The following is a 22,408-nucleotide window of genomic DNA, read 5'->3' as shown; positions in this document are numbered from 1 at the left end:
TATAATGTATACCAAACAGAAAGTAAAAATACAAAACAAGTATATGCATATAATCATTGCACTTGAACTAATGATATTAAATATTGCTAATTTACAGATCACTGTTTATTATTCCCTAGTAAATATTGCTTTGTGTTCATCTCTGCTCTTAATATAATAATGTAACATTTGGGTAGAAATATACAGAAGAGAAGGCCACAACTTGAAGAGATTATGGCAAATATTTCCACTGCCACCATGTATTTGCCTTTGGTGCTCAGATAGGCCGGGATCATTGTGATCCAAACACTGCAGAAGAGCAACATGCTGAAAGTGATGTACTTGGCCTCATTAAAACTGTCCGGTAATGTCCGAGCCAAGAAAGCTACAATGAAACTCACAGATGCCAACAATCCCATGTAGGAGAGGACAATATAGAAGGCAATGACAGAGCCCTCATTGCACTGAATGATGATTTTTCCAGGTTCAGATTGTAGATTGTACTCCACAAATGGAGAGGAAATGGTCAGCCAGATACCAGTAATTAGAAACTGAATGAAAGAACAAATGATAACAATGCAATATGCAAGTTTGACTCCAATCCATTTTCTCCAAGTGCTACCAGGTTTGGAGGCTTTAAAAGCAATACAAACCATTACAGTTTTTGCCAACACAGAAGACATAGCTATGGAGAAGGTAATTCCAAAAGAGGTTTGTCGGAGCATGCAGGTTATATCAGATGGGCGACCAAGGAACAAAAACACAGAGAGGAAGCTCAGCTTGATGGAGAAAAGGAGAACAAAGCTCAGATTGCGATTGTTGGCCTTCACTACTGGAGTGTCTCGGAATGAAATAAAGATTCCCAAAATAACTGCCACTATTAAAATAAACATTATAGAGAGGACTATAAAGACCAGAGTTAGGGAATCATCTTTATATGACAGGAATTCAGTTTTCTTCTCAATACACACATTTTTCTCCTGATTTGGCCATTCATAGATGGGACATTTTACACAGTTTTCCATATCTGCATCAATAGAATAAGTATTGAAGTATGTTATGAATTATAAAATGTGCAATTTATTTCAATGTTATAATTTGGATTAAAGTTTGGCACGGTGGGAAACCAGAATTCAATGGGTAATGGTTATACATTTAATACAAGTAAAACAAAGGGGGGGGGGGCTCACAGATACCTGTCTTTTTTCAGAGGTTTTGGATGGAGAGACAGAAACAGCGTTTATATATTTATCAATAAGCATTGTCATTAATATATATATATTTTTTACTGCTAATGTTCTTGAGGATTGTGTTCCTGATACATCTTGTGACCCATATACAGTCATATTGGACTGTTATACATTTATGAGATTGTATAACTTCAGGAGATGAGATGAAAAGGCTGGATTTATGGCATCCAAACCATCAGGTCCTCTTCATATGAAGGTAGCCCTGATTGATGTGGTGATACAAGCCAGCCTAATGGGGTTTCTTTACATAATTGCACTTTTGATTTCCAGGATAAACTTTATACAAATACACTTTACAAATATTGGGTCAGATTCAAATCAGTGGAAGAATGGTTTATCACGTGACGAGATTCACTTTGAGATTCCATTAAATTTTGAAAAAGTTATCTCACAGTTTATCACTTGAACACTCTGTTGAAGTCTATCTGAAAAAACTGGAACTGAATCAGGAGAAACATTTTTTACCTTTAGTTGAATCTCATCCATGACATTCCACGTTATAAACCATGAGAGAACTTTTTCTCACTGAATTGAATCTGGTCTATTGAATACAAATAAGAGAGAAATGGTGCGGTCTCCTTTGCTTCATGTATGCCAACTTTGTAATGGGTTGGTGGGAGCTGCTTCATGTCTTTGGACATGGCAATCCCTTTAAGAACAGTATTATTAGATTTTACCACTATATTCATGATTGTGTTGGTGTCGGGATGGAGACAATCAACTTTTTTGTGAATTGTTATAGCAATACAGTAGAAGTCACATTCACATTCAATTGAGTTAACTTTTCAATTCAATGTTTCTTTTATTTTTCATTTATCAAAAAGAAAGGGGTTGGGGCTACCTTTTTGGATGTGGTCTTCTGTGCTCAGAGTAATAGATGACTATAAAACTGTCTCACAAAGTAATAACACAAAACACCTTGCTACATGCATTCTGCCTCTTGTTTGATGAGGATCCCAGTGGGGCAGCACCTGCATTTTAGGATTTTTGGCTCCTCCTGGGGTGCTTTTCAGCAACCAGTTATTCAGTTCTGGGACAGGTGTGTTTGTATAACATCACCAATAATAATTGCTTGACAAAGGGAAATTTTACCTGACCATTTGTCACTGCAGCTTCCAGTATGTGGGTAAACAGAAACAGGTTATTGAAACATTTATCAACAGTGGAAAAAATGGACTGTGTTCACTGGCTAAAGTCATTCAATTTGGGGGGGGGGCAAGTGTTCCGTTGTAGGATCATTGTTTCTGGCAAACTGATCCAATGAGTGCTCTCTGTATGCCTGTTATACCCAGAAAATGAAGGTGACCAATACACATTCCCTGGCATTGTGTGTTATTAACAACTGATTCTTAGAAATTACATACTATGCATTTTCCAACACAGTGGGTTTTAGTTGCAAGTTAAATAACGTTGACAAGTAACAGTGTTATCAGCCTGTGAGATCAATAAACACTGTACAAACTGGGAGGTGCCAGTCTATGAAAAATATGACCAGAGGTAAAAAGTTAGGATCTCTTGACAATTAGAGCTTGCCCAATAGGAAGAACCAAACACTTCCATCACTAGAGCTATCAGCCCATCAAATTGCCATATGTCAATCCATAACCAGCAAGCTTCAACCTTCCAATCTCTTACATTACTTGGCCTTTCAATTTTCCACCATAAACCATGGGGAGAGAAAACCTACCAAGTCCTCTTCATTTCTATATTAGTAAAAGCTGACCAATCACAAGCGGACTTTCAAAGCCATGTCAAACAAAGGCTGTCAACAACATAGCCCTTTGCCTAGCCTCTTTGCCTATTAGAGATTGGCCACTTACATGAAAAAGTATAGGAAGAACCAAACACTTCCATCACTAGAGCTACAGTAGTATAGCAGTTAAGTGACTTTTCATACTGTAAAAAAACATAGTCAAAAACATTTTGAAAATGTATGTACAATGTCAATACAATTTGGGACAACCATAGAATTATTTATCGTCTTAGTGTTCTGCTGATAGGTCTATAAACATTCTGCTGTCCTGTTGCTGAAAGCTCTGTTTGTTGTTTTTGATCTGTTTATGGAAGAAAAACAGCTTTGTTTTTAATCTACTGCTGCCGACTGAATAAAAGCCATTTTACTTTGAGACTTTTTGCTGTTCTGACAATTAATTTGTGTGAACCTGCCACAGGACTACTTCAGAGATATCTGATACCCTAGTAAAAGCCAAACACTATTAATGAAGTACTTTTGCTGTAACCTCCCCCCAAAAAAAAGAAATACTGTATTTACCTGTTTGGTTTGATATCTCCCCCTCTGAACATCTAGTACAGTTATAGCAGCAGGGTGGGGCTCCTTTCCTTGGGACTTTCCTGCAACCAGGAGAACACTTTTCAGAACACTTGGATTTTAGAGTCTGCAAATAATAATACATATACTGTCAATTTTAAAAGCAATGGTCACTTTAAAGGGGACATTTCATATAACCTTCATATTCAGATTTATTACTCATCCTTCCTCAAAACATGTAATGATGCAGAAAGAAAAACGTTTTGAAAGCATTTTACCTCCTAGAAGTGTCATTATATCAGAGCTGCAGAGAGAACCTCTCAGCTCAATGTCTAGGCGAAATGAAGAGTGGGCGTGTCTGTTCATTCTCTCACAGGAAGTGGTCACAGCACTGACTGACAGGCTGAACTCCTGTGCTGTAGCAGCCAAACCCCTCCCCTCCCACCCTCTGTCCTGTGTGTCCAGTCTGTACATAACTGTCTTATGCTGCTGCCTGATCATTCACTTATAACTATATATCTTACATGTTCAACATTAATCAATAGATGTGAAGGTTAATACAAACTGTAATACTAATGTAATAGTAGTATTTTCTTTTATTTAAAGTACAACAGTATTGTCCTGTGTTCCACAGCAAATAGGCATCAGTCACACATGTACCTGGACATAATCTATAGTCCATAATATATTGTTATACACTGTGCAACTCCCTGCCTCTATTATATTATACACTTATACAAACAGTGTCCATTAGTATTTACTGCTATGATATTGCAGAACAGCAGCTGTAGGTTTGTTTTCCTTCATATTGATATTTGAGCAGGTGCAGGGAGTTGCAAGGGAGTAAATGCCGCTGTTGTGGAACAGTTTATGATCAGGTGCAGGGAGTTGCAAGGTAAAATGCAGCTGTTCTGGGACAATTTATAATCAGGTGCAGGGAGTTGCAGGGTAAAATGCAGCTACTGTATTATGGAACAATTTATGATTAGGTGCAGGGAGTTGCAAGGTAAAATGCAGCTGTTCTGTAACATTTTATGACCAGGTGCAGGGAGTTGCAAGGGGAATGCAGCTGTTCTGGAACAATTTATGACCAGGTGCAGGGAGTTGCAAGGGGAAATGCAGCTGTTGTGGAACAATTTATGACCAGGTGCAGGGAGTTGCAAGGTAAAATGCAGCGGTTCTGGAACAATTTATGACCAGGTGCAGGGAGTTGCAAGGGGAAATGCAGCTGTTGTGGAACAATTTATGACCAGGTGCAGGGAGTTGCAAGGGGAAATGCAGCTGTTGTGGAACAATTTATAATCAGGTGCAGGGAGTTGCAGGGTAAAATGCAGCTGTTGTGGAACAGTTTATAATCAGGTGCAAGGAAAATGCAGCTGTATTGGAACAATTTATGACCAGGTGCAGGGAGTTGCAAGGTAAAATGCAGCTGTTCTGGAACAATTTATAATCAGGTGCAGGGAGTTGCAAGGAGAAATGCAGATGTTGTGGAGCAGTTTATGATCAGGTGCAGGGAGTTGTAAGTGGAAATACAGCTGTTGTGGAACCGTTTATGACCAGGTGCAGGGAGTTGCAAGAGAAAATGCAGCTGTTATGGAACAATTCATGATCAGGTGCAGGGAGTTGCAAGTGGAAATTCAGCTGTTATGGAACAATTTATAATGAGGTGCAGGGAGTTGCAAGGGAATAAATGCAGCTGAGGGACTTGTATAACATAATAACAGATGCAGGGAGTTACAAAGGAAAACCCATAAAATGTTGATTGCTGTTTGTATACAACATAATACTGTGTAGAAAATGACTATGGTACTTACACTAACTGCTCATACACATTGTCCCCAGAAGAGAATAAAATACATTTAGCAGCAGATTATGTTTAATTATTGCAGGGCAAGAGAAAGGAACAAGCAGTGAAGGGAGGAAAACAAACAGGGCAGAGAGGGGGTTAAATAAACAGGACAGAGAGGGAGAGAAAGGAGCAGGGAAAGGAAAACCAGCAGTAAGGGTTAACAGAAGTCTGCAGGGAAGGACTGAGAGAGATATCACAGACACGCCCACTCCTCCCTCATTGGCTGTTGCTCTATAGCTTATACAGAAAGAGCCTTCGGCTGCAGCTCAAATACTGAACAGCCTGAGACAGGAAGTTTCAAAGGGGGAGGGGCTGAGAACAGTTTTCAAGCAAATACAGACGTTTTTTGATGCAAAAGGTACTAAAATAAAAACACTTTCTTCTATTTTACATTATTTGAAATGGTTTGATGCATTGTGAAAATTTATGCTATATGTCCCCTTTAAAGGAACAGTAACACCAAAAAATGTAAGTGTTTTAAAGGAATGGCAATATAATATACTGTTGCCCAGCACTGGTAAAAGTGCTGTGTTTGCTTCAGAAACACTACTATAGTTGATATAAACAAGCTGCTGTGTAGCCATGGGGGCAGCCATTCAAGCACAGGATACACAGTAGATAACAGATATGTTTTGAAGAATCCCAGTGTATGCTACAAAGCTTATCTGTTAACAGCTGTGTATCCTGTGCCTTTTCAGCTTTAAATGGCAGCCCCCATGGCTACACAGCAGCTTGTTTATATAAACTATAGTAGTACTTATCTGTTATCTACTGTGTATCCTGTGCTTGAATGGCTGCACCCATGGCTACACCGCAGCTTGTTTATATAAACTATAGTAGTACTTATCTGTTATCTACTGTGTATCCTGTGCTTGAATGGCTGCCCCCATGGCTACACCGCAGCTTGTTTATATAAACTATAGTAGTACTTATCTGTTATCTACTGTGTATCCTGTGCTTGAATGGCTGCCCCCATGGCTACACAGCAGCTTGTTTATATAAACTATAGTAGTACTTATCTGTTATCTACTGTGTATCCTGTGCTTGAATGGCTGCCCCCATGGCTACACAGCAGCTTGTTTATATAAACTATAGTAGTACTTATCTGTTATCTACTGTGTATCCTGTGCTTGAATGGCTGCCCCCATGGCTACACAGCAGCTTGTTTATATAAACTATAGTAGTACTTATCTGTTATCTACTGTGTATCCTGTGCTTGAATGGCTGCCCCCATGGCTACACAGCAGCTTGTTTATATAAACTATAGTAGTACTTATCTGTTATCTACTGTGTATCCTGTGCTTGAATGGCTGCCCCCATGGCTACACAGCAGCTTGTTTATATCAACTATACTTTTGTTTCTAAAGCAAACACACCAGTTTTACCAGTACAGGGCAACAGTACAGTATGTTGTCATTCCTTTAGAGTATTTTTTTGTGTGTTACTGTCCCTTTAATTAGTAATCACCAGAGGAAAATTACTACTATAAAATGTCCCCTAAACTGCAGCAAATGTTTAATAATGATTTCATAAAGTTAATAACTAAATGTAATTTTCTTATAATTATTTGTATATGCCAATATGCTGCTCGTGTTTAGTCAGACCTGCAATGTGGCAGCATTCTACATGGAATTTATTGTTTTGCTCAATAAAGTGTCATCAGCAAAAATAGAGGCTAGTTATAATACCAACATTAAGGTTGTTAATAAATTAAAAGGTCATGTGAAAACTGGACTTCATAAATAAGGATTTGTCCCTACTTTTGGGGGGAATTGAAAATTCTTAATGAATGTGTTATTCTGTAAATTACTTGGTTATACAAAAACATATTGGTCTTTCAGCAACTTTTATGTTGTATTTACTTTACATGTGCCTGAAACACCTCATTTTTTGTGTGATGTGCGATTGCCTGACTTATTATTTATTATTAACTCTGATTGCAGATTAATCCCACCTCAACCAAGAAACAGTTCTAATTCAAATAAACTTAAAACCTGCTGAATTCATTTACAATTCAACGTTGACTAGTGATGAGCAAATGAATTTGACAGCCATGAAATCGTGGCAATTTTTTAATATCATGTGCAAAAACTGCATCAAAAAATTCCAAAAAATGCCCATAAAAAAGCCCATTGACTTTCAAGCACTTGGAGAAAAAGTCATCATAAGAAAAAATGCCCATTGACTTTAAAGGGGGTGTATGGTAAAAATATTTAATTCTTCTTTGGCATTGGGGAGTGAATAGAAGGATTTTTCAAATTGCAAATAATTATTTTTTTAATTTTTTTAGCCGTTTTTTAGTTGCTCGCAGTACAATCATATCCCCCACATACCTGCTCATGATTCAGCAAGCCCACCTAGTCCTGCCTGCCTACCAATGAAAAATTAGTAGACTCCGTGACTCCGACCATTGCTTGACTGCCTACTCGCCAAAAGAAGAGCAAGAAAAATTGTTGCGTGTAAAAAAACACCCATTGACATCAATGCGCTTCGTGAAATTTTGCCGTTTCGCAAATGTGTCATCAGGTTCGCTAATTTCTGTCTTATTTAGGAAAATTCAATTCTAATTTCATTTGTATTCATATTTAATACTAATCAAATTTTTAGGTCGTTCCCATATGATCTAATTTGAGACAATCAAATGTTTTCATAAATAACCTCCCAATCATATTGTAAGTACAATGAAATTTATTAGAGTAAAAAATTCACATATATATGACCTTTGACAAATCTGCCCATAATTACTGAAATGTACTTTATTGATGTCGTATAATGATTTTCCACAGAATTTGTATGACAGGACATTCTTTACCTATTGTATCAGTTATTAGTTGTTTTGTATGTAAATCTGTATATTAAATGTATACTAGTGATGGGCAAATCTAACCCATTTCCTTTCAAAAAATTCATTGAAGTCTATAGGTGGCAAATTTGTTGTTTTTTTTTGGCACGCAACGATTTTATTTACCCATCGGAGTTTATGGGTGTCATTTTCATTATCAAAAAATTCCGCTCATCACTAATGTATATATATATTTATTACACAGCTCTGCATAATAGGCTGTTGTTTATATATTCATGTTAATATTAATTTATGAATGATGCCATCTTTACATCCATGTGGTTGGGTCCCATAGTGAAGGTTCATTTCATACCTGATTATCAGTGTTTTTCTTCCATAATATCTTTGGTATATAGAGCTCAAGGGATCTTTCAGATTTTGACCAAAAATATTCACCAACTTTTTCATTTCTTTGGTACAAATACATGTTAAAATAAAAGCCCCAGGTGAGGATTTCATACTTTACGGGAGATTGATCAAGCTCCTTAAAGTCTATATCTGTTCCCCAAGGATCACGAAAGTGCACGTTTCTTAGATATTGGTGGAACTGTAGAAAGGATTAGGGCATAACCAAAATGAGATTATTAAAGATTTTTTCTTCATGTTAATCATCAATTCTGCATTAAATAATCCGCATACAGTTAAAACCTATAATTTCAATTTAGGAACTTCTACAGTATGTATGTAGCCTTAGAAACATGTCATTACTTTCTGTTAAATACAACAGCTTTTTGGTTCCTTTTATCCCTCTTTGTCTCTGTTTTGGGGACTGTAATAAATGATTATATTTATTTTAATAACTCTGTGTGAGGAAGTCAGCCGCGCATAAGCGGGGAGGCCCGCCACACCGCGCAGATTCCTCTCACATGCCGGCGCCTCAGCGGTTCTTAAAGGTGCAGGCGCGCCGGCGTGATGACACCAGCACACAATTGGCACGAAATGTAAAAGTATAAATAGCCTATTTTGATTACTGGACCCTGCCCGTTATAAGATTTGTTCCTGGTGCTGAGCTGTTGCTATTCTGATTCTGAAAACCTGTTATTGACTACCTGTTGTGACTTCTGCCTGTTCTTGACTATTCTACTCTCTGTATCCTGACCCTATGCCTGATATCCATCGCCGATTCTGCCGTATCCCTCTGATTGACTTCCTGGTTTGACCCTTGTCTGCCTGACTATGTTTGTTCTCTGCCTGCCCCGACCCAGCCTGTTATGATTACGATTTTGTCTCACGCTTTGTACTGTGACCTTCAGCTCAAAGACTCTTGCCTTACAGTTGTGCCCCTCTGCTTGTCTAGAACCCCTTGCCTTGCACCTCTCATTTTAAGACCTGGCGGCATCTGAGTAGCTGAGGGCTCCTCCCGAGGCCAAAGGCGGTTGCTATAGAAAGAAGCATGAACCAAGACCAGGGTGCTTAGCATCGGTTCTAGATTTAGGGTGCCAACAGTTACACTCTGGTTCTACTCAAAGCATGTTCCATAGGAACACAAACTGTGGTTTTGCTAAATGCTTACACTATAAATGTTCTAATACAAAACAAAATCACTACCATTGTTTGCATATCCAAAATGAAAGCTTGTCTAATTAATATAAAAAAAGAAAAAAAAAAGAAAAATTGATCAATGCACATTCCCTGGTCCCCTGTCATATCAGTAATCTATCCACCATACCACGTCAAGGTAAAACCCATATGGCGGTCCCTAACTATTTACCTCTGGTCATAATTTCAAATGCTAAAGCCTCCCGGCATAAGAGCATTACCTGAAAAATAAGGTCTCCCGACCTGGGCATTGGTTTTCATCATAGGGCTTAGTCCTCCCCCGCCATTCTGCAGGTAGGCTTTAGCATTTGAAATTATGACCAGAGGTAAATAGTTAGGGGCCGCCATATGGGTTTTACCTTGACGTGATATGGTGGCTTATCAATCTTATGATCATAATTTTGTAAATAAAAAAACCCTGTCTTTGTAAATACATGTATCTGCATAGATTACTGATATGACAGGGGACCAGGGAATGTGCATTGATCAATTTTTCTTTTTTTCTATGTCTGTAGTTAATTTGGCCAGATCAGTAGCACTTTCAATGTATTTTAGTACATTTTTATTAAGCCATGGAGTGCTCTCACAACTTTTCCTTTTTGCATTTTGTCTAATTAATATGCTCAAAATGGAAGTGTCATTTGGAGACTGTTACTCATTTGACCAAGTCTATGATGCTTTAAGCTTTCCACTACCATAAAGTTTTATACCAAAAAAATGAAAAACATGCAGATATGATTGAATCTGGTGTATTTCTTTTCTAATACGGAATCTCACCCTTTTTCCATTAATATACAGTTACTCTGGGTGTTGGCCTGTTTTGCACCCGAGTAGCTAAGGAATAGCCCAATATAATATGTCCATTTAGAAAAGGGAAATTGTTTATGTTTCTGTAGTAATGTTATACAGAAATAAATCTAAATCAACTGGACTTTGTGAATATTCTTAAAAACATTCATCCAAGTGGCTTCTTTAGGTGACCTGGATTTATGAAAATCTTTATAGACACATTCCATGAAATATTGCTTCATACTTTCTACTAGGTCCACTTGTTACCTGAGTTCTATGAATATTGTTGTGAATCTCATTATTAAGATGTTTCCCAGATGATGAAAGTAATTTATGCTCTGCATGTGCCAATCCATTCACTGCTCTGTACACTCTGCTACTAACATTCACTTGCCCAATTTGGGAGGAAGAACCTGAACAATTATTAAATACCTTCCCATAAACCTGCTGAAATAAAGCATCTTTCTCTGTATCTTGTGTCAAACAATAAAGCGAAAATAAAAATAGGTCTTGACGTAACGGGTGCTCTTCAACAGCCAAGAAATATTCATAGAATTCTTTTGTTTCATCAAGTGAGTTTTGGACAAAATGGAGACTGCCATTAAATAGCCAGGGGGAGTAGAAGCGACCCCATGTTTCTGGAATGACCAAGGTCTTATCTGATATCCATTCATCTACAAAATAATTTAAAGCTTGACTGCGAAAAAGCCCCCCACATAAGACAACAACCTCTGCAGTAGAGTTGTGTATCCTCTCCAATGTTCTTATATTTGTCTTTTCATCTTCCCTTAGAGTGCCAATGAAATCAACACAGGCACCATGATTAGTGATCTCCTTCTTGAGATCCTCACTCTCTCTCTCGCCACGATCATCACCAGGTGCCAGAATGATCACCCAGGTCCATCCCAGACGTTCCACCAGTTCTGCTATAGCAATGTGCTGAATATGATCATTTAGTCCTGTGCTAAAATAGTATGGGTATAGTGTTCTGTCATTCAGCACTGGGTCTGTGGAACCATAACTGATCTGCAGAAGATAAATATGGCCATATTATGGTAGTGAATTGAACAAAAAGCTACTCTAACTCACATTTTTGTCACAATTTTGATAACAATAATGTCCACTTGTTCTGATAATGAGATGTGTCGCTATTAGTGTTATTATTAATGACAACAAGCAATTGTCTGTGAATTTAAATTGCAACAGGACTATTTTGCATTCCATTTTCATGGCAGTTTCATGGCAGTTTTGTCCTTAAGACCCCTCCAGTCTCTCCAATTGCCGTCCTGTCTCCGTTCTATTGCTTGCCTTAAAATTGTTGGAATGTACTGTATAGTGTTCTCCTGTATTACTTTCTACACACTCATAATCTGTTAGAACCATTGCAATATGGTTTTTGATCTGGACTCTTTACTAAAACTGCCCTGTGCTGTCTCAATTGGTCTGCAGGTTGCCAAAGCCAAATATCACTTATCTATCCTAATCCTTCCTAACCTATCATCTGCATTTGTTATGGTTGTTCACTACCTCCTTATGTATTTTATGTATTTGCTTGGTATCTGCAATAAGGTTCTATTCTCAAATGCTTACAGACCTTCATCACCAGATCCCCTTAATGTATGGGTGTTGAAAGGTTCTGTAGATGCTCCCTTGTTATTCTCCCTATATGTTGTGTCTTTGGGAGGTCTCATCTATTCATTTGGCTTCAACCACCCTCTGTATGTTGATATAAATATTATATAAATATATTTGTCAACTCTTTTGTTAACACGATAAAATGGAATCAGCTCCTATGGCACTGAAGAAAGCAGAAACAGAATATGGTGTAGAATGTTCAAGTTCAAGTCAAATATACCTCTCTGGACTCCATTGGAAACCTACTAAGACTTACTTATATGGGTGACTAACCTCATAAAATGTGAGCGATTTTTTATGAAATAAACAGTATTATACTATATGATTTTGTATCCTTCTGTTGGACTCTAAAGGAACATTGTGAAGAAAGGGAAACTCCTTTTGAATTCTACATGCAATATTTCTAACCATGGTCTTGTAAGTAGGCATTTTGGCCAAACCGGTGAAGGTTGTCAGAATAAACATAAGTGTACCATTCTGAGAACTGGAGAATTTATTTAAATGGGAACATGCACAATAGAATATTTTGTTGAACACAGGGTGCTATTTGAAACACTTGAACATACTACACAATATTCTATTTGTCTATTTATAGTTTTTCCATTGCCAAAGGAGCTGATCCGCTTTTATTTGTGATATTTCGTGAGAACAGACAGCTGAGAGACTGTGGAAGGATTGTCAAGAGAAAATAGGCCCAAAAAACTAACTTTTCTTTTCTACATATACTGTGTTTACTGCTTTATCCTTTGTTAGCAGTTGAGACTGAGACTCAAATCTCTAGCTGCCCCTTAACTATCCACACCTGTATGAATCAATGGCACCTCAAAATAAACCTTAGAAAATGGAACCGATCATCTTTTGACCTAAACCTAGTCCTAGTCTCATCTTTACTGTTTCTAAGGATGGTAATAAGCCCCATCAGCTCAGTGCATTTTACTGTGTTAGCCATAAACAAAAACAGGAAGAAATATAGTAGGTGATACCCTTTGTTGCCTAATTTAGTAGATTATATAATAAAGCATTCCAGGCTATTTTGGTCTCTACTTCAGGCATGAAATATACAGAAACTTAAAAATCTAACACATATGTGGGAAATCATACCCATATCAATATTGATCAGCCTCTCAAGCTGGAACCTCTGTAGAGGTTTATGTATTTAACACCTAATTATCAGATGAAAGAAGTCCTGAGTGTAAGTGTAAGAAAGTATTTTGAAACATGCAGATCTTGGAACCACCAGCCACATTGTGATATTCATACTGGGCCCTATAAAGTCGGTCCCGGACAAGGCCACACTGTAACTTATTGAAATATGCATGAATTTATATTATTTCTTTCCTAGATGACCCCATTAATGTATAATATGGTTTTCTTATTACCTGTGAGTATCCATATGTACCAAGCAACTGTGCTATAGGAAGGGTTGTAATAGTTGACCAATCTCCAATGAATCCAGCAATTTTTCCTAGTTTCTTGCATAAATAATTAGGAACAATTTCCCCAGGATCTGACAAAATCTGCAAGACGCTCCCTATAGCGAGACTAGGATCCATACAGGAGTCATACACATGATATCCCAGAGTGATGTTGGGTAACAGATCCGGGTTCTTGTTGATTTTATGAATGGCAAACAGCAAAGATATAATCTCCACGTAGTGAGTGACAAGGGGACTAGGAAAATATTGTGCCTGTTAATAAAAATAATTTAGAAAGGGTTCCAGACTGTGTCTAGTCTATTGTTGTAAAACTCAACACTCACTTATAGATTTATTTTGGTGATTCATAAAACATAAAAACTACTAACTGAAAATTTATCAGCGGAAGCAAGAGAACCCAAACTAGGGGAAGGCATAAGACTCATCAAAAGGTACCTGCCCAGCAAACCCCCTCCCCCATCATTGTCAGAAATGTTTGAAGCCATTTATTCAGTTTATTAAACCATTCAAGATGTTCAGCCTTATTAAAAAAATATATGAAACAATGTAATTTTTTCTGGTGTGCGACTATTTTTGTTTTATTAAATAAACTTTATTTTTGTGCTTGAAAACTCAAAAAAATTGATTAATCAGCTTCTAAGTGCTATTGGCCAAAAATGAACAGACATACACAAGCTTGTTTGGCTGATCAATTTCATCCCTACTGACAAACCATATGGGTCAATACTCATAATTCTGCATCTTGGTTTATTGAAGATGAGCAGCTCTGGTGGAAGAGTTTCCATTGGTTATCCAAAAGAAAGTTAAGAGTGGTTACATCCCTCGGGTGGTTACATCGATTGTTCGGGTGGTTGGCCAGAACTAACAGAAATGCAATTGTAAATGTGGAAATTATGGCCCCTCATACAATATCCATCTTCAAGTGTGTTTGGTTGAATATTGTGTAAGTTGTACCCTGTATGGCCACCGTACGAACATTTATAAGCTTAGTAGTAAGCTCATGAGTTTCAACCTCGCTGTCAATATATAAAAAAGAGACTGCAACATTTCTACAGCAAATTACTGAATTAGAAAAAATTGAAGGACAACATTACCCAGAAAAACTCCATAAGCTATTACGTGACCACTCTCCGACTTGTTGGAGAAACAGCAGAACACAGGCCACTCACATTATTGGAGCTGAAAGGACTGGTTACATAGACCATCTCACATTGCTTTTGTCCAGACTTTATGTCCTACCACTTATATCTAGAGACCGAGGTGGAGAGCTTAAAACCTTGAACACATACATTTGCGGTACCAGGTGCTGTACTGAAGGACCCACGCCTGTCTCATGGTCAAGTAATCCAGTCAAAACAGTTATCAGCAGCACACCGTAGATTTGCACACACGTGAAATTTATTGTATCAAAACATTTCAAACAGGGCAACATTTCGGGCCACCCGGGTCCTTTATCAAGCTTGATAAAGTACCCGGGTGGCCCGAAATGTTGCCCTGTTTGAAATGTTTTGATACAATAAATTTCACGTTTGTGCAAATCTACGGTGTGCTGCTGATAACTGTTTTGACTACCACTTATATCTGTGATCTCTTCCATAAAATAAATGTTCCACCATTCTGTCTTACCTTAAGCATCCACCTGTTCATCTTTAAATACAATGGTTTTTGTTTGTAGTAACCTTACAGATATTGCACGGTCTTGTTTGCTAAGGCTTTACCATGCTATGCGTGATGTATCCTTAGCAATGTGAAATACAATTTAAAAAAATTAAAAATGCACTCCTCTTTCCCCACATCAGTGAAATTAATGAAAAAAAAACCAATACATAAAGCATAATCATCCTAAATTATGAAAACACATACTTTTTGCAGAGAGGAACACTATGCACTTCCCTTTTGTTATCTGGTAGGTAATATAGTTCAGTGTTTACAGAGAACACTCCTCCAATGATGATGTCTCCATCCTGAATGTATTTGTATTCATACTTAGGCTTGGTGATGTGAATACGGCACTGTAAGTCTGACCCACTCAGCTCAGTACTGCAGGGTGGTATCCATATAACTGCTAGGCAGAATACTAACTTCAGGTGATTGAATAAAAGTACTCCAGTTAAAGAGCATGTCAAATGCATAACTTCTCTTTGTCTTAAGATGAAATAATAATCACATGTCCAAGATTCAGAAAATCTACAGCACTTCTGACAAAGAAAAAGTATCTGTGCGTCTCTTATATATATTTTCTGCCTGGTGATATTTCTCTTGTGCTCTATGTAGAACCTGCAATTATATTATTTCTAAAGAAAACCCAGTGTTCCTCACTCAAAATAAACTCTGTTTCACTATGTCATTTTGTTTAAAATTACTTGGAAAGCTAAGTTTGACTTTTATTAAAGGGATCTTCCACCAAAGCTTCTTTTTGTACAGATGAAGCCACTTGGATTTGTGAGATAAATGCGTCATGACTCATGGTTAATTGAAGAAACTGCGTTATCTAAAGTCATCTTAACTCATTTAATGCATTTAACCTTTCCATTAGCATACCAAAGCACCATTGTGAACAATGGTGAATGCCTTAATTAGATGGGATGTTGTGACGCAGTTTTCTGTGTTAAATGAGATAAATGGGATATCTGTGTTTAGTTATTCTGTGTCAAACAGACAAACCAAAGTGGCTGCATCTGTATAATGATATAAATTCAATTTTAAGCATTACATTACATATTACATACAGTATACATTACAACATAAAGTTAAGGATAAATCACTGATACTAATCATTGCAATTTCTAATACATCTCTCTCCCCAATGTCAGAAGAGACTGCTCAATGATTCCCGTCTAACCCCAATCTTACCTCTGTTCTTCATCTGTTCTTCATCTGTTCTTTTTAACCTATCATGTTCTGTCTCATATTTTCATATATGTTCCATCAGTATGTCATCTACATATCTCTTCTTGAATTCTCTTAAAAATCATTTGTGTATTACAGTATTAAACAAGGAACAGTTGATTCACTCTCTATTAGGTTAACATCCTCATCACTCCAGCTAGGCCACTGCTCCCTTTTCATTCTAATAGACTTGTCTTTAGTCTTTTACAATGGTGATATTTCCTTGTGACTTACAGTATATGTTTGTATCCAAGAGACTGAGCTGTCCTTGATCTCTTCCTACTCACCTCATCCATCTTTCTATTTTCTGTTTTTGGACCCCTTCTATTGCTAGTCTACTGTACTGGTCAGCTGTTTGGTTCCTTTAGATTTCATTATCATTTATATGCCCATTATGCTCAACTATTGGTCTCATGACCAGGCATGTAGACTATTATAGTTCATACTTGCCTACTGAATAATAAAACTCTCTTTCTCATTTCATTTTTTAAAACTCAATACACAAACTTAACAAAAATGATAACTTTGCCTCGGTCTACATCTGTACTCCGGCCAGGAATAAATCTCAATATTAATAACACCTATATATCCCCAGTTCTCCAAGTATGCTGTATAGCAGTTATTCTTAATTGTGTTTAATTCAACCTAGGAATATTAGCCATAGTTGAAGCTTGGTTGGAAATCCCCTGGTGTGGCCAGCTATGTGTTGGGCCTAAATTGAATAAGGGAAGGGGAGTGAGACCTTTGGCCCTGTGCAGTGGGCCCTGACAGATTGCAGATTTTGCCAGAAAGTGTCACTATTGAGCCAGTTCTTTACAAAGCTGAGCTCCCATGTGCTCAGTCTCTCTTCCTATTTTAAATCCTGGAGGGGGTGCAGGAATTTTAGCAAAAATGTAAGCCCAAGAGATGGAGTGGCACTTGGAGGGCCTGTGGTTCAGGTTCCAAGCATTGGGAGCTTGACAATGAGTGTTTAGAGCTTGGAATCAGTGCAGAGAAAGTAAAGAAACTGCCCATGAAGTGAAGTGAAGAAGTTTAGGCCTATTATCAACCAAAAGTTCACTGTAAGAACCAATAAGAAAAGCTGGAAGAATAGATCATGATGCTCAAGTTTTTCTACAAAAATCTGTGAGATATTAATTGTGTATTAGTACAAAAAAGTGCTTATGTAAAACTATATTACTATACAAGTCATCTGATGCTCAACCAGGGGCATTCATCCTCATTAAAACATCTCAAAACAATAGATAATAGACATTTTATAAAGTCGTAATTTGAGGAGAACACTCAGTAGCAATTTTGCTGTGTTTATTTAGAGACTACATAACACACAACATGTTTCGGATATGAGCTGTTATAGGATTTGCGGTAATCCTGACGAGGATGGATGCATCAACACTTTATTTAAACACAGACAAGAACAACTCCCACTGTAATAGTCCTTTTTAGATTTTTGGTGATCCTTCACTCAATGTTTAGGGTGTCCTCAACATAGTATCAGCCCCGTCCAGCCACAAAACTTGTAAATCAGCTTAACCATAAACTATGGAGACCCACAGCAAATTCAGTGTGTGTTTATTTCTCACACAACATGTTTCGAATACAAGTACCCTTCATCAGGTGCTCTTGTGCTTGTATCCGAAACATGTTGTGTGAGAAATAAAAACACGCTGAATTTGCTGTGGGTCCCACTGTTATAATTGACACTTCAGTTGTGATCCAATGATCATAAAAACTATATCCACAGGCCCGAACAAATTTTATAAATGTGCAACCATGACCACGAGGACCAATGTTAAATGCAAACAACAGCTGATGACAGGTCAATTGGTTACATAACATAGTAACATAGTAAATTAGGTTAAAAAAAAGACACACGTCCATCCATCCAAGTTTAACCTTTTATCTCTATTTTAACCTGTATAACTGCCAGTTGATCCAGAGGAAGGCAAAAAAAAAAAAAAACATTTGAAGCCTCTTCAATTTACCTCAGATGGGAAAAAAATTCCTTCCTGACTCCAAAATCGGACTAGTCCCAGGATCAACTTGTACTATGAGCTATCTCCCATATCACTGTATTCCCTCACTTGCTAAACACCATCCAACCCCTTCTTATACCTAATGTATCAGCCTGTACCACTGATTCACTTCCCAGCTCTCCCTGTAACACCCCTTTCCCTCCTCTAATCTCATTGGCTCCCTCCTGTCTGCTGGGAGGAGCTACTGGTGAATAAAGCATCTGACCCTTCCTTGTACCTATCTAATGTATCAGCCTGTACCCCTGATTCACTTCCCAGATCTCCCTGTAACACCCCTTTCCCTCCTCTAATCTCATTGGCTCCCTCCTGTCTGCTGGGAGGAGCTACTGGTGAATAAAGCATCCGACCCTTCCTTATACCTATCTAATGTATCAGCCTGTACCACTGATTCACTTCCCAGCTCTCCCTGTAACACCCCTTTCCCTCCTCTAATCTCATTGGCTCCCTCCTGTCTGCTGGGAGAAGCTACTGGTGAATAAAGCATCCGACCCTTCCTTGTACATATCTAATGTATCAGCCTGTACCACTGATTCAGGGAGACAATTCCACATGTTCACAGCTCTCCCTGTAACAAACACCTTCCCAATATTTTTCTAATCGGAATGGGTGGCCTTGAGTCTGCTGGAAAAACCTACTGGTAAATAAATCATTAGAGAGATTATTATATGATCCCCTTATATATTTATACATAGTTATCATATCACTCCTTATGCGCCTCTTCTCCAGCGTGAACATTCCCAATTTGGCCAGTCTTTCCTCATAGCCAAGATTTTCCCTTTACCAGCTTAGTTGCTCTCTTGTGAGCCCATGATTAAGTGTCCTGGATGGGTGCAAAACGCGAAGGGTGGATGGAGATGCAAATATACATTTTTAACTTTGCATAAATAAAACATTTTTTTAATTGTACCTCTCTGGTCCTGTGGATCTATTTGAGTGTTGGTCGGCCCTGCTCTTTCTATATATCCTTTGCTCTTCTCTGTATCCTCTCTAATTCAATAATTAATGTTTGATCACTGGAGACCAAAACTGTACGGAATATTCTAGATGGGGCCTTACCAGTGCTCAATACAGTGGAAGAAAGACCCCCTCCTCCCGTGAATCAATTTCCATTTTCGTACAGCTCAGACCTTATTTGTGCTACGATTGGAATCCCAAAACTTAGAACTAATCCCCAAGGTCCCAGGCTCGGCTCGGACTTCTGCCTATAACAGCCATCTTTAACAGCATCAGAGCACTGAGGGACCCCACTAAGAACCTTACTCCAAGCAGAGAATGTCCCATTAACAACCACCCTCTGTACCCGATCCTGTAGCCAGTTTCCTATCCATGTGCAAACGACTTCATTAAGCCCAACAGACCTTAGTTTAGAAAGCAGTCGTTTGTGGGGCACAGTGTCAAATGCTTTGGCAAAATCCAAATAGATCACATCTACTGCCCCCCCACTGTCCAGAATCCTACTTACCTCATCATAAAAAGCAATCAAATTTGTCTGACATGACCTATCCTTCATAAAGCCATGCTGATTGTTGCTCATAATGCCATTCACTAGGACTGAATTTTGAATGTGATCCCTTAAGAAGACTTCAAATAATTTGCCCACCACAGATGTCAAAGTTACTGGCCTATAATTGCCAGGCTGAGATCATAATCCCATTTTTAAATATTGGAATAACATCAGCTTTCATCCAATCCATAGGCACCATACCAGATGAAAGTGAATCTGAGAAAATCCGAAATAGGGGCTGGTCTAAAACTGAACCCAGGGGAGTAGGCCATCTGGCTCAGGTGCTTTGTTTACATTAATTTTTATTAAAGCTTGATGAATCATTTCCTGAGTCAGCCACTGACTAGATTGGTGGATTGGGTAGATCACGAATGGTACATTCAGCAATAAAAATAAATTATCCTATAAAGCCGGCCCTCTTTGCAAAATTACAAAAAAATGGGCAGATGTTACAAAAATCCACTCACACGTTGTGCAGTAATCATTCAGTTATATATATATATATATATATATATATATATATATATATATATATATATATATATATATAGTCAACTACAAGAGGTCCTCTGCACTCAACCCATTATCAATATATTTAAGACAGAGACATTTTGTGCATACTGCTACTAAAAAATGCCTTACCCTTTAAACAACACAGGGATTGTTTGTCCATATATTGCAATATATTTAAGCTGGCCAACTACGTCACACTCATCCCATATCTGGCCAGTCCTACGCTTAATTTTCATCTGATTCATTAAGAATTCAATTGCTTAATTATACATTTTACAAAGGGACTAAGTTTTACCTGCAACTTACTAGCTGCTTTCAAAGTAAAACTCCCAAACTTGGCTGCCCTTTTATTAGACACCAGTGGGATCACCTGACTATAGCTGGGAGGGGTGGGAGCTACAACATGGAGCTGGTCACTGCTCCTGTATAACTATAACAAACAAGGGAAAGTTGTGCTCACCACTATTTTTTAAAACCATTAGGCGGGGGTGCAATGAGGGTGTGACCACAAAATACATATAGTCAACTACAAGAGGTCCTCTGCACTCAACCCATTATCAATATATTTAAGACAGAGACATTTTGTGCATACTGCTACTAAAAAATGCCTTACCCTTTAAACAACACAGGGATTGTTTGTCCATATATTGCAATATATTTAAGCTGGCCAACTACATCAAAGTCATCCCATATCTGGCCAGTCCTATGCTTAATTTTCATCTGATTCATTAAGAATTCAATTGCTTAATTATACATTTTACAAAGGGACTAAGTTTTACCTGCAACTTACTAGCTGCTTTCAAAGTAAAACTCCCAAACTTGGCTGCCCTTTTATTAGACACCAGTGGGATCACCTGACTATATACACAGTAACACAGCTTTTCACCCAGTTCTCCTGATTAAGAGTTTCATTCATAAGTAGCCCTGATACCTGAACCTGTTCCTTGTAGCACCAAGAATTGGCCAATTCTCTCCTCCAGTTCTGCACTCCTTCTCTGCACTAATTGCAACCATGTATGAGTAAAAAGACAGTTGTTCCTGGCTGCTTCAACTGTCATACACTTTATTACCTGCTTCCTGCCGGTCTCCTTATTCAATATTCCATCGCATCCTCTGTTATCATGCTGCTTATTTACTGTTAACATCTGCAAAATCACACATCAACAATAAAAACACACATTTCAAAGACATAAATAATATATATTTTTAAATTAACAAAGGATTTAGTTTTTTTAAAATGTACCCTATCCTTATTGCCTTCATAATGCCTATCCCAAAAAATGTTATAAATAAATTGTCAATAGAAGAAAGAAAGTGCAGAGATCCTTGTCTGAAAAAATAAATACTATTAAAATACTACTTTAATGAAGTACGCTTGGATCATGGTAGAGGTGCACCTCTCACCTACTCTCTTCAATAACAAACATAACTCCTTCAACTTAGTTCAGTGATAATTATTTCATTAAAATGTTGGTCTAATAGAGAATAGATCTATCCCAAAGGTATAAGTAAAATGGATTAAAAGAAGGGGGGTCTGACAACCGTCAGTATCTGCAAATTATTTAGGAAAACAAAAAGAACACCCCTTCTTTGTCAATACTCAGTACCGTGTTTTTGTTGGTTTATCTAAATAAAGATTAGATTAAAAAAAACTGCCACAAACCAGATGATTTACTATATATGTTACTGATACTGTTAATAATTTATAAATTAATACAATTCTCCCACCATTAATTGACTTGTATTTCTATATATCCACTAATTTTCCAATAACCTTTTACAAAAAGTGCTAGTGCAATAAATTATAAATATATACTTAAATATAAAAGTAGTGCTTATGCAATTCTATACTTGATGAATTCAGAATTTATTATCTGC

Source organism: Xenopus laevis, chromosome 1L (genome assembly GCF_017654675.1).
Source record: "Xenopus laevis strain J_2021 chromosome 1L, Xenopus_laevis_v10.1, whole genome shotgun sequence".
NCBI classification, from domain to species: domain Eukaryota; kingdom Metazoa; phylum Chordata; class Amphibia; order Anura; family Pipidae; genus Xenopus; species Xenopus laevis.
The sequence above is the reverse complement of the archived record's forward strand: the minus strand, read 5'-3'. Positions refer to the sequence as shown.